General features: G+C 48.9%; 1 pseudogene; it reads right to left on the bottom strand.

Moving 5' to 3' along the window:
- Positions 1 to 937: 937 nt before the first annotated feature.
- LOC148825377 (5S ribosomal RNA) lies at positions 938 to 1056 on the bottom strand (annotated as a pseudogene).
- Between the last annotated feature and the right edge of the window lie 10538 nt (positions 1057 to 11594).

Genomic DNA, 11594 nt, shown 5'->3' with positions numbered 1-11594 from the left:
TATTTTAGCAACCTACTTCTTCAGTTTGCATAGCAGAGGAATCCGATGATTCACTACTCAAAGAAGCCATCTTCGCAGCAGTCAATATCGGGGCCGCACAGCTCAGGTGTCACACTTCAACACTGGCAAGTCGGCTAATTTAAACATAAACTCCAAATTTGTAACCATGCTCAAGACATTTTTCAAATGGTTGTGATGTTTTAGAACGCCCCACCATATCCCCCGCCCCAAAATCACACGTGTTTTATCGAGAGTGAAAAGTAATCACGTTGAATTAAAATATGTAAGCTTATTTCAATGACAAATTCTCAACAACTTTTCAAAAGTTTGAAATGATTTTCCACGTATAGTGAACGTAAAGTCTTTAAACCTTAAAAATATTAACATGCAACCCAAGCCTCAAATGATGTGTGTTTCTCTAGAAAAGAAATTACATTGAATCAAAAAATGTAAAACTTATTTTATCTTTTGAGAAGAGCATTGTAGGGCGGGACTTTATATTTTAGTGGATAGGTCATAAAAGTGTTAAAATAATTGAATAAGACACATTTAGCAGCGATAACTTATAAGCACGAGCAAAAATTGATCTTTATAACGCTTATAGATTTTAACAATATAACAGACTTTACTAAAAAGTTTACTTTTAAAATAAATATTACATCACAACATGTCCACACCCAGGCACCTGCCGTTAAAGGTTATGGGATGTAGAGATACAGTATATAAGGTTCATGATAAGAATAAATGGCTGGCGATAAACCTTTCCTCGATCCTTTGCGGACTTGTAAAACTGTTCATGATCAGAATAAAAAACGCTCATGCTAATACACAAGCACCTGTGTCTCACCAAAGCTGACAAAAAACCAAAAAATCGCACTACACGTGTGAACAGGGGAATGAGCGAGCGAGCGGGGATAGGGCGCCTCCTGCGCTTAAAAGCTTATAGCACCTGGTATTCCCAGGTGGTCTCCCATCCAAGTACTAACCAGACCCATCTCTGTTTAGCTTCCGAGATCAAACAAGATCAGGCGTGCTCAAGGGGGTGTGGCCGTAAGCAAGAGTAAGGCTCGCTGGCACCCTTCTTATAGAGAGGACAGCTCCGTCACCTCTTTTACGACGCTGCTTTTTTTCCCTTGCGTTTTTCTCTTCTTCCCACGTTCTCTCTCTTCACTGCCTTCGTCCCGCTCTATTTCACTTCAGCCTTTCACTTTTAGCGGCAATGCTTATTAATAAGACAGAATTAAGTGTTGCTGTGCTTTTTCATATGAGGCCCCATCTCTCTTCATCTCTGTGGTGCAGCCACAGAGAAACTTTTCATGCAGGCTGATTTAAAGATGTTTTCTTTTGATAAGGGACAGCTCCCAAAGGGGGGTGCACTTAGCTAAGCCTGGCTATCATGATCAATGGTCATCCATTGGCGCCTATCTGTCTAGGGTGTGCCAGATGGACATCTGGACTGCATTCCTAAGTGTCAGGAGTAAGTGACTCACATCTCACCTTGATCAACCAATCAGGGACTGGTAGGGCCGAGTAACCCACGTGGGACTCTGATGCCCATGGAACTTTCTGCCAATGAACAAGCTGAAGTTCCTCCAGGTAAAAACAGGCAACACAGAGGGCCTGAGAGACTATTTCGTGGACTTTTCTAAAGGGAATTCAAAGGAGAATTCCAGGGCAGGATGGCCCAGGAGCAAAAGGACAAAGGACATCCTAAGACTCAGCCCGGACAACCACGGAACGGCCAGTGTGTTCGAGTGCCAGAACTTTCCTTTGTTCTAAGAGTCTAGAGCGGAGGTTGCCAGAGAGTAATCAGAGGATCCACCTGAGGTTAGCACCAGCAGCAAGCCTTGTGAACAGGTCGGAACTGTGGACAGCTGAATCACTATTCAGAACTAGCGCTTCATCAGGAATGAACCAGTCCTCTTCCTGACTTGCTGGGACCCACAGTCATCTTTTCTCCTGTGCACAAACTTTGCTAGTTAAAGCCAACACTAACTAGCCGGTCAGTGAGCATCTGCAGCACAGCACAGCCTGGCACGGAGCCAGAGAGCCCGCAGGAGATCTGAATCCCCAGAGATTGGATGAGTATTCAACTTCAATGCATTACAGCTTGAGAATTCAATTGTTATCCCAACCAGTTGATATCAATTTAATTCCTAAGAGTTATGTACTTGTTTTCAGTATCTAATGTAGAAGTTGTAACCAAGTTCACTTTATGAAACGGTCTAAATGAATGATAAACCGAACGTATGTTCTCTTGATATATGTAACTCTTGGTAACTGACTGAATATATACCTTTTGTATTCTGATAACCCTCTCGATAAGATCTGTTAGGTTTATATGCATATTCTATGTATTAATAAATGTATCCTCGTGTATAAGTACCTGAGTGTGTGCGTTGTTTGAGTTATATCGCATGGTTGGATTCTAAAGCCATCAAAAGAATCAATTTTGTGATTTACAGCTACAATTAATAATTGTCCCAGTAAATGCCCAAACCCTACACTGGTGCATTCAGAGAGCACACTACACCTGATTGTTCCTTAGGCTGGGACAGCAGATCATAATATGCTCTCTTAATATTGAGAGACTGGCTCACTCCTGTCTGTTCCTCAGGGTGGGACAGGAGATCACACACTGTATTATTATTATTGAGAGACGGGCTGACTGTCTGTTCCTCAGGCTGGGACAGTGGATCACACACTATTATTATTATTACTGAGAGACAGGCTCACTTTCAATTCCCCAGAATGGGACAGAAGATCACACACTGTATTATTACTGAGAGACAGGCTCACTGTCTGTTCCTTATGCTGGGACAGTAGATCACACTGTATTATTATTATTGAGAGTCTGGCTCACTGTTCCCCAGGCTGGGACAGGAGGTCACACACTGTATTTTTATTATTGAGAGACAGGCTCACTGTTCCTCAGGCTGGGACAGGAGATCACACTGGATTATTATTATTGAGAGACAAGCTCACTGTTCCTCAGGCTGGGACAGTAGATCACACACTGTATTATTATTATCGAGAGACGGGCTGACTGTCTGTTCCTCAGGCTGGGACAGTGGATCACACACTATTATTATTATTACTGAGAGACAGGCTCACTTTCAATTCCCCAGACTGGGACAGAAGATCACACACTGTATTATTACTGAGAGACAGGCTCACTGTCTGTTCCTTATGCTGGGACAGTAGATCACACTGTATTATTATTATTGAGAGTCTGGCTCACTGTTCCCCAGGCTGGGACAGGAGGTCACACACTGTATTTTTATTATTGAGAGACAGGCTCACTGTTCCTCAGGCTGGGACAGGAGATCACACTGGATTATTATTATTGAGAGACAAGCTCACTGTTCCTCAGGCTGGGACAGTAGATCACACACTGTATTATTATTATCGAGAGACGGGCTGACTGTCTGTTCCTCAGGCTGGGACAGTAGATCACACACTGTATTATTATTATCGAGAGACCTGCCCTTTCCTGATTGTTCCTTAGGCTGGGACAGCAGATCATAATCTGCTTTATTATTATTGAGAGACAGGCTCACTGTCTGTTCCTCAGGCTGGGACAGGAAGTCACACACTGTATTATTATGATTGAGAGACAGGCTCACTGTCTGTTCCTTAGGCTGGGACAGGACATTCCACACTGGATTATTATTATTGAGAGACAGGTTCACTGTCTGTTCCTCAGGCTGGGACAGGAAATCACACACTGTATTATTATTAATGAGAGACAGGCCCTCTGTTCCTCAGGGTGGGACAAGATATCACACTGTATTATTCTTGAGAGACAAGCTCACTGTTCCTCAGGCTGGGACAGGAGATGACACACTGTATTATTATTATTGAGAGACAGGCTCGCTGTTCCTCAGGCTGGGACAGGAGGTCACACACTTTATTATTATTATTGAGAGAGAGGCTCACTGTCTGTTCCTCAGGCTGGGACAGGAGATCACACACTGTATTATTATTATCGAGAGACCTGCTCTTTCCTGACTGTTCCTTAGGCTGTTACAGGAGATCATAATCTGCTTTATTATTATTGAGAGACTGGCTCACTCCTGTGTGTTCCTCAGGTTGGGACAGGAGATCACACACTGTATTATTATTATTGAGAGACGGGCTCACTGTCTGTTCCTCAGGCTGGGACAGGAGGTCACACACTGTATTATTATTATTGAGAGACAGGCTCACTGCCTGTTCCTCAGGCTGGGACAGGAGATCACACAGTTTATTCATATTATTATTGAGAGACAGGTTCACTGTCTGTTCCTCAGGCTGGGACAGGAGATCACACACTGTATTATTATTATTGAGAGACAGGCTCACAGTTCCTCAGGCTGGGACAGGAGATCACACTCTATTATTATTATTGAGAGACAAGCTCACTGTTCCTCAGGCTGGGACAGGAGATCACACTGTATTATTATTATTGACAGATAAACTCATTGTTCCTCAGCCTGGGACAGTAGATCACACTGTATTATTATTATTGAGAGTCTGGCTCACAGTTCCCCAAGCTGGGACAGGAGGTCACACACTGTATTATTATTATTGAGAGACAGGCTCACTGTCTGTTCCATTGGCTGGGGCAGGGAATCACACACTGTATTATTAGTATTGAGAGACAGGCTCAGTGTTCCCCAGGCTGGGACAGGAGATCACACACTTTATTATTATTATTGAGAGACAGGCTCGCTGTCTGCTCCTCAGGCTGGGACAGGAGATCAACACTGTTGTAGTGTGCTCTCACGAGGCACCAGTTCGGTAGGGGTTTGTGCATTTACTGGGACAATTATTAATTGTGGCAGTAAATCACAAAATTGATTCTTTTAATGGTCTTAGAATCAAACCATGCGATATAACTCAAACAACGCACACACAGGTAATAATACACGAGTATACATTTATTAATATATAGAATATGCATGTAAACCTAACAGATCTTATCGTAAGGGATATCAGAATACAAAAGATATAAATTCATTCAGTTACAAAGAGTTACACATATCAAGAGGACATACGTTCGGTATATCATTCATTTAGACCGTTTCGTAATTGAACTTGTTTACAACTTCTACATTAGATACTCAAAACAAGTACATAACCCTAAGGAAATAAATTGATATCAACTAGTTGGGATAACAATTGAATTCTCGAGCAGTAATGCAGTGAAGTTGAATACTCACTGCCGGTGGGCCTGTTTTCCCACTGTTTCCGTAGTGTAGTGGTTATCACGTTTGCCTCACACGTGAAAGATCTCTGGTTTGAAATCGGGTGGAAACAGGCCAGTTTTGTTTGTCGCCACGCACACTGTTTGGGGATTCACCTTGCGCTGTGAACACTCTCCCGCTCCTCTTGGTGTGCTCATGCCACAACACAGGAAGGCTGGAGCAGGTGGCTGGGGGTGATGCGCACAGCCGAAGTAACTCAGTTGGGAGAGCGTTCGACTCAAGATCTAAAGGTCCCTAGTTTGATCCCGGGTTTCGGCATTTTGTTTCATCGCGCCCTTTGTTCCTCTCTCCAGCACCCCCTGCCTAAAGTGACGCTTCCCTTTCTCAGCCCGAAACGCAATCGAGACACCAGCAGCAGTCCCTGCAGGTTTCCGTAGTGTAGCGGCTATCACGTTCGCCTAACACGCGAAACGTCCCCGGTTCAAGACCGGGCGGAAGCAGCCTCTTTTTGCACTCTCCTGTACTTCACAGAGGTCTTGAGCGACCGGTCATTTGTTCCCAATGTATTTCCGGTGCCTTCATGCACTCTTGTACCAAACGCACGTTCCTTCTGTACGCGGAGCCGATCATTTGCAATTGGGCTGTGCCGACAGACCAGGACGAGCTCTGTCGGCTCAAAAGCAGCGCAGGACCTGCAAGAACAACAGAAAGATTAGCATCCAGTGGGGGCCTCTTAGTGAGCTCAAGATCTCATCAAGAATCGGCTCCAGCAACAGGGCTGGGCGCATTGTTCCATTCTCCGACCACTCTCGGTGTAAACAAGTCCCTCCTGGTCTCTGCTTGAAATGCACTTTCCTGCGTTTGCTTTGGTGTAACTGGCTTCCCCTGCATGGGCGAATGTGAAGAAGATCCTTAGTAAGTCATTGAAGAAAACCGAGAAGAGGTCGGAGTGGCCTCTGTCGTTTATCAACGATCCAGTCAGGCAGTACTCCTCTGTAAAGCGCCGTTCGTTCACATCGATTGGCTTTTTTTTGCCTTCATTCGCGCAAGTAGTAAAAGCAGACGCCCCTATTCTGCCGTGACCCGGATTCGAACCGGGGTTGTTGCGGCCACAACGCAAAGTACTGACCACTATACGATCACGGCGAGTTACCGATGCACACCCAGCAGGGGGGAAAAGGCTGTGCTCTCTTCGTGTGACCTAATTCGGCAAAGTCCTGACGCTGCATTTCAACTGAGCCCCAGTATACATCGACCCTTCGACACTCTGAGTGACAACTCTCTTTCGTGTTTTCTCATATTTATGTAGTTTGTTTGCATGATGCCCGGAACAGCGGGGTTGTGTGCTCCCATATGGTCTAGCGTTTAGGATTCCTGGTTTTCACCCAGGCGGCCCGGGTTTGACTCCCGGTATGGGAACGTGTCAGTTTTGCCTCCTGCTTTCCAAAAGATCAGCACCGTGTACGAAGGAGCCGCATTAAAAGCACTCGAACGTGCAAAACGCGCGAGAAGAGGGGGCGCATGTTTCCAACCGAAGACTTCTCGCGTGTGAGACGAGCTGATCATCGCTGCAGGAGGTGGGAGGGTTACTCTGGTAGACAGGGCTGACCTTTGGCAATAGGATTTATACTCTCCAAGATGATATTTGCACTTTCTGGAGAGGCGATTTTCTCCACTTCAGTGGCCCGATTTCGTCGATTGCGTGGAGAGGGCTGTAGAATGTGGCGCCGCCTTTCCTGCTCCTTCCATGACAGGCGTGCTGGTCTCTGGAGAGAGAGCACGGTCCATCAGCGCACTTTAATAAAGGCACTGGAAGCAGCTGAATCGCATTGGCGAAACTCAGCGCTGGGCCGCCGGGCAGGGTTTGCCACCGTTTCCGTAGTGTAGTGGTTATCACGGTTGCCTCACACGCGAAAGGTCCCCGGTTCGAAACAAAGCGGCTTCTTTTGTCGCCACGCACAAAAGGGGATTGGGGATTCACCTAGCGCTGTGATCGAACAGACCCACTCACCTCTTAGTGTGGCGGGATCTGCACAGTGCATGTCGCAGCGCATCCTGCTTTCACTCCAATGCGCGTCCTGATGTACCCCAGTCTCCCGCGTGACAGGTGGGGATAATCACCACTATACTAACGAGGAAGACATCGCTCTCTCCGACCCCCGGCATCGTGTCCCGACCCACCGTGCTGGAAGCCGACGCGTGCTGTGATTTCTTTACGGAGCAGAAATGACAACCGAGGAGCCGAGAGATCATTTCAGCATTTCGCGTCTGAACGGAAAACACAAACGACCAACTCGGAATGACTTGCCTTTGACGCTTATCAAAGCGTTCTTTGTGCATCGAACAGACCCACTCACCATGTCGCAGGGCTTCCTGCTTTCTCTTCAATGTGCTTCCTGATGTCGAGTCGTGTGCCGTGCGGAGGCTCTGAAAGCGAGAGCAATGAAAAGGTGCACGACGCTGTGAAAGAAAACAGAGAAGTGAAAGGCAGTCCTTTCTCTAAGGAGGTAAAAGAAAAGCGTTCTACTCCCCGTCGGAAAATCGAACCCCGGTCTCCCACGTGACAGGCGGGGATACTTGCCACTATACTAACGAGGAAGACATTGCATTCTCCGATCCCCGGCATCGTGTCCCGACCCAGCGTGCTGGAAGGCGACGCGTGCTGTGATTCCTTTACGGAGCAGAAATGACAACCGAGGAGCCGAGAGTTCATTTCAGCATTTCGGGTCTGAACGGAAAACACAAACGACCAACTCGGAATGACTTGCTTTGGACGCTTTTCAAAGCGTTCTTTGTGCACGACGACTGCGCCGCCTAGCAGATACAAATGGGTTGTACAACTCTGAACTAGCAAATGGAAGAGGGCTAAACACCCTCTCTTTCAGCCCAGGTTCGATCTGTCTCCCAGAATCACCAGGGCGCACGCACACACACACACCCGTGCCGTTGAAGTGCTCTGCTTCATTTCTAAGGGCAACTCAACATTCACTCCTACCCCGAGAACAGAAAAGACAGCGTCCGCAGCAACAACAGCTCAGGTCTCTGCACAGGAGCTAAGCTGCCCTCATCTCCTCTGCTCTGCGGCTCCTGCGGAGTGGAGTCCTGCCTGGAGCCGTGTTTGCAGGCGGCGGCTACCCGCGCTCTGTCTGTGCGTCGTGTCCAAGAGCTCCTGGGAGGAAGAGAGAGCCCTCCCACTCGGGGGCTTTTCCACGGTCTGTGTGAGGAGGGGCGGGTGTGTCCAGTAGCTTATCGAGCGGAAGCCTGGGGCGGCGGAGAGCTGTGATCGTGCAGACCTTGAGGTGTCACCTCTTTGTCTGCTTTCCCGCCCCCCCTCCGCCCAAGCTCTGCTCCAGAGTAGCCCGGCAACCCCTCACACCTGCACGTGTCACAACCTAAGGTGTGGTCATGAGACACCCATGGGGTGCTGTTCTGTTCTTGCTAATTGTTTCCTGCCCGTCGCAGGCAGGAGTCCATGTGAGGAAGATGCGCTGGACAGAGCTCAGAGGGCGCAGCTGGGTGGCTTTCCTTCTGAGTGACGTTCCTGCAACACTCTCCTGCTCCTCTTGGTGCGCTCATGTTCATCGCGCCCTTTGTTCCTCTCTCCAGCGCCCCCTGCCTAAAGTGACGCTTCCCTTTCTCAGCCCGAAACGCAAGCGAGACACCAGCAGCAGTCTCCGCAGGTTTCCGTAGTGTAGCGGCTATCACGTTCGCCTAACACGCGAAACGTCCCCGGTTCGAGATCGGGCGGAAACAGCCTCTTTTTGCACGCTCCTGTACTTCACAGAGGTCTTGAGCGACCGGTCATTTGTTCCCAATGTATTTCCGGTGCCTTCATGCACTCTTGTACCAAACGCACGTTCCTTCTGTACGCGGAGCCGATCATTTGCAATTGGGCTGTGCCGACAGTCCAGGACGAGCTCTGTCGGCTCAAAAGCAGCGCAGGACCTGCAAGAACAACAGAAAGGTTAGCATCCAGTGGGGGCCTCTTAGTGAGCCCAAGATCTCATCAAGAATCGGCTCCAGCAACAGGGCTGGGCGCATTGTTCCATTCTCCGACCACTCTCGGTGTAAACAAGTCCCTCATGGTCTCTGCTTGAAATGCACTTTCCTGCGTTTGCTTTGGTGTAACTGGCTTCCCCTGCATGGGCGAATGTGAAGAAGATCCTTAGTATGTCATTGAAGAAAACTGAAAAGAGGTCGGAGTGGCCTCTGTCGTTTATCAACGATCCAGTCAGGCAGTACTCCTCTGTAAAGCGCCGTTCGTTCACATCGATTGGCTTTTTTTTGCCTTCATTCGCGCAAGTAGTAAAAGCAGACGCCCCTATTCTGCCGTGACCCGGATTCAAACCGGGGTTGTTGCGGCCACAACGTAAAGTACTGACCACTATACGATCACGGCGAGTTAACGATGCACACCCAGCAGGGCGGAAAAGGCTGTGCTCTCTTCGTGTGACCTAATTCGGCAAAGTCCTGACGTTGCATTTCAACTGAGCCCCAGTATACATCGACCCTTCGACACTCTGAGTGACAACTCTCTTGCGTGTTTTCTCATATTTATGTAGTTTGCTTGCATGATGCCCGGAACAGCGGGGTTGTGTGCTCCCATATGGTCTAGCGTTTAGGATTCCTGGTTTTCACCCAGGCGGCCCGGGTTTGACTCCCGGTATGGGAACGTGTCAGTTTTGCCTTCTGCTTTCCAAAAGATCAGCACCGTGTACGAAGGAGCCGCATTAAAAGCACTCGAACGTGCAAAACGCGCGAGAAGAGGGGGCGCATGTTTCCAACCGAAGACTTCTCGCGTGTGAGACGAGCTGATCATCGCTGCAGGAGGTGGGAGGGTTACTCTGGTAGACAGGGCTGACCTTTGGCAATAGGATTTATACTCTCCAAGATGATATTTGCACTTTCTGGAGAGGCGATTTTCTCCACTTCAGTGGCCCGATTTCGTCGATTGCGTGGAGAGGGCTGTAGAATGTGGCGCCGCCTTTCCTGCTCCGTCCATGACAGGCGTGCTGGTCTCTGGAGAGAGAGCACGGTCCATCAGCGCACTTTAATAAAGGCACTGGAAGCAGCTGAATCGCATTGGCGAAACTCAGCGCTGGGCCGCCGGGCAGGGTTTGCCACCGTTTCCGTAGTGTAGTGATTATCACGGTTGCCTCACACGCGAAAGGTCCCCGGTTCGAAACAAAGCGGCTTCTTTTGTCGCCACGCACAAAAGGGGATTGGGGATTCACCTAGCGCTGTGATCGAACAGACCCACTCACCTCTTAGTGTGGCGGGATCTGCACAGTGCATGTCGCAGCGCATCCTGCTTTCACTCCAATGCGCGTCCTGATGTACCCCAGTCTCCCGCGTGACAGGTGGGGATAATCACCACTATACTAACGAGGAAGACATCGCTCTCTCCGACCCCCGGCATCGTGTCCCGACCCACCGTGCTGGAAGCCGACGCGTGCTGTGATTTCTTTACGGAGCAGAAATGACAACCGAGGAGCCGAGAGATCATTTCAGCATTTCGCGTCTGAACGGAAAACACAAACGACCAACTCGGAATGACTTGCCTTTGACGCTTATCAAAGCGTTCTTTGTGCATCGAACAGACCCACTCACCATGTCGCAGGGCTTCCTGCTTTCACTTCAATGTGCTTCTTGATGTCGAGTCGTGTGCCGTGCGGAGGCTCTGAAAGCGAGAGCAATGAAAAGGTGCACGACGCTGTGAAAGAAAACAGAGAAGTGAAAGGCAGTCCTTTCTCTAAGGAGGTAAAAGAAAAGCGTTCTACTCCCCGTCGGAAAATCGAACCCCGGTCTCCCACGTGACAGGCGGGGATACCTGTCACTATACTAACGAGGAAGACATTGCATTCTCCGATCCCCGGCATCGTGTCCCGACCCAGCGTGCTGGAAGGCGACGCGTGCTGTGATTCCTTTACGGAGCAGAAATGACAACCGAGGAGCCGAGAGTTCATTTCAGCATTTCGCGTCTGAACGGAAAACACAAACGACCAACTCGGAATGACTTGCTTTGGACGCTTTTCAAAGCGTTCTTTGTGCACGACGACTGCGCCGCCTAGCAGATACAAATGGGTTGTACAACTCTGAACTAGCAAATGGAAGAGGGCTAAACACCCTCTCTTTCAGCCCAGGTTCGATCTGTCTCCCAGAATCACCAGGGCGCACGCACACACACACACCCGTGCCGTTGAAGTGCTCTGCTTCATTTCTAAGGGCAACTCAACATTCACTCCTACCCCGAGAACAGAAAAGACAGCGTCCGCAGCAACAACAGCTCAGGTCTCTGCACAGGAGCTAAGCTGCCCTCATCTCCTCTGCTCTGCGGCTCCTGCGGAGTGGAGTCCTGCCTGGAGCCGTGTTTGCAGGCGGCGGCTCCACGCGCTCTGTCTGTGC

Source organism: Atractosteus spatula, chromosome 10, assembly GCF_055471065.1.
Source record: "Atractosteus spatula isolate fAtrSpa1 chromosome 10, fAtrSpa1.hap1, whole genome shotgun sequence".
Taxonomy (NCBI): Eukaryota; Metazoa; Chordata; class Actinopteri; order Semionotiformes; family Lepisosteidae; genus Atractosteus; species Atractosteus spatula.
Note: the sequence above shows the minus strand (reverse complement) of the source record. Positions and strands in the feature narration are given on the sequence as shown.